The sequence below is a fragment of the Folsomia candida genome, unplaced genomic scaffold (assembly GCF_002217175.1).
Source record: "Folsomia candida strain VU population unplaced genomic scaffold, ASM221717v1 Fcan01_Sc001, whole genome shotgun sequence".
Lineage (NCBI taxonomy): Eukaryota > Metazoa > Arthropoda > Collembola > Entomobryomorpha > Isotomidae > Folsomia > Folsomia candida.
The window spans coordinates 27513172-27515558 of NW_019091193.1; the positions used below are offsets into that span (position 1 = coordinate 27513172).

The 2387-nt window shown below is 36.7% G+C and overlaps 1 long non-coding RNA gene across 1 annotated transcript; it reads right to left on the bottom strand.

The window, feature by feature from the left end:
- Positions 1 to 560: 560 nt before the first annotated feature.
- On the bottom strand, positions 561 to 1569 carry LOC118433936. Its single transcript, XR_004833686.1, has 2 exons — positions 780 to 1569; positions 561 to 704 (listed from the first exon to the last, which is right to left on the bottom strand). It is a non-coding gene; the product is annotated as an uncharacterized LOC118433936 (long non-coding RNA).
- Positions 1570 to 2387: the final 818 nt, after the last annotated feature.

Sequence of the window (2387 nt, forward strand, 5' to 3'; positions counted from 1 at the left end):
TTTATTGGTAAACTTCTAATTACGGTGTAAAATATGCACGGGTAAATTTGCAATTAATTTTGCAAAAAAAAGTATTATTGGTCGGGAAGTTATTTGAATTTCAGAATTCGAGTTTATTTACTAAGCGGATTTTGAGCAAATGAAGGAATTTGTACAATTTATTAGTCCCTAATCTTTAAGTAAATAATTACCGTGTAAAATATAACTTGTAAATTTGCAATTGCTTAATTTTCAATTGCTTAATCTGCGAAAAAATGTCCTCCAAAACCATAATATACATAAGCACACATGAAAATTGCGAACAGAAAAAATATAGTAATGAATAAATTAAACTTTTGCATCGTTTTTTAAAGCGTAAATTTTCCCTACACATTTAATCAAATAGATATCATTTCCTCCCCTCCCGTGACGATGGCTTGACCTGCAGTGCAGTGATACAGATTTTTTTCTTCACATACATAAAAATATTTATTATTGTTCTTAATATTCATTGATCAGAGCAATAATTTGCGTGTAGCACAAGAAGCCCATTCTGTTACATTGTATTACGTGGTACATACGTGTGGTGTGTGTGTGTGGTTATGGCGAAAATATTTTTTTGCAAGTGAACTCGTGCGTTTGACAGTAAATAACTCGTTTCGATTTCAAACGTTCGTTTTCCAATCACATAATTCAGCCGGGCCGATTTCCTTGTCGCCGTCCCACTGCGAGGAGGACGGAGGGCAGATTAGTATTGAGTACTGAATAATTCGACAGGGTACGTTATTAGGGTAACTTACCTGACGCTTGACCTGGATCATCGCATATTTGTGTCCTCGTGTGATGCCAGATTATTGACGTGGTGTTGAATGGACGAATTAGTTTTTTTAGGATAGAATGAAATCGTGGTTTTATTTTCGGCTTTAAACGATTTTTAGGTATGATTTGATACCGTAAAATTTATGTGATTTTGTGTACGACAATAATATTAGTGGCGTAATTCTCTGCAGTTTCCAAAATGTTTGAGTTTTTTAACAAATTTTGAAAAATTTAATTTTATGACTGTAACAACTCGTCCAAATATGAAATAGTATGATAGGAAATAATTCTAAAATTAGATTGGACTGTTATTTGGCCACTGCCTTTATCAGCAGAGTGTAAGGATTCCGTCAAAATTTCGTGCAAATCGGATGAACCAATTTAAGACTTGGTCAATAATTGCGAAAAGGAGGTTATAGGACACCAATTTTAATATTTTTTTCTATTCGGCGACCGAATTACTTTCGGTCCGTAGAGGCAAACGGACCGCGGTGCAGATAAGCCCGGCTACACGATAAAATTTTTATGCGACGTGTAAAGTTGAACAACTGATTATGAGCTCAATCTACGTATGTAGTTTGTTAGTGAGAGGGTTACATACAACAAAGGTAAGTTTTTTCCACGGGTGCAGAAATTTGGCGACAAAAAGGCCTAATTTGGACCCTTCGAAGTACTACAAAAGTGAGCCCTTCTCCATCCTATTTTATCCTATTATATCCTCACTGCACAATTTATTTATGCAGAAATTTATGTTGCTATTATCACCTTTTTGTAGGTATCGTTCGTTTCATTGAACTTTACTTTGCATGCAGTGAAGCAGGTTACCTACTTATTTATTTATGTATGTATGACTGAGCAGGTTTTAGAATTTTTTGCCACACGAGTAAAATATTTTGGGGTGAACATTTTGGTGAGACACGAATTTTAGAAATTTTTCGCTTATCCAAGACACAAGTAATCTTACGATATGAATTTGTATACCATTTTTTTTATTACTAAATACGACATTTTGCAAAAATTTATGGAGGTCGAGATGCAAATTGCCAGCTACCCCACTTACACAAGCATTTTTCCTTAGGAACATGCAGGACAAAGGCATCCAAGATAGTGAGGCAAAGTGAGACTACACATAACACTTGCCCTATATACTACCTCATTTCTCACCATGATTATCTCCTCGTCCCCTCATTTAACAGGTCTCCTCAGCCCCAAATTCAATTGTTTTTCCACACATAAGTAGCGTATCTCATCACAAGGCGAATATTTAGCAACAAGTGTCACTTCACCAATTTAAGCATTAAATGATCCAAATCAATCTGTGAATGAATGTTTTGCCTCTGCCAAAAATCGAGACAAAAACACACATCGACTAGCCAAACCATCCACTAAATCATCCCGTCCTGCGAGGCGAGTCAGATAGATAAACAAATCATTACCAACTGGATTAGTGGTCGTGGTCGTGGTGGTGGGTTTGCAGTTGGAGGAATAATCGCCAAGGGCTCTCTCAAGTCATCGAGATGTCATGCACACGAGGAATGCACCCTCTGCGTGTGGGATGCCATGTAAAACCAGCAACCCTTACGGATACG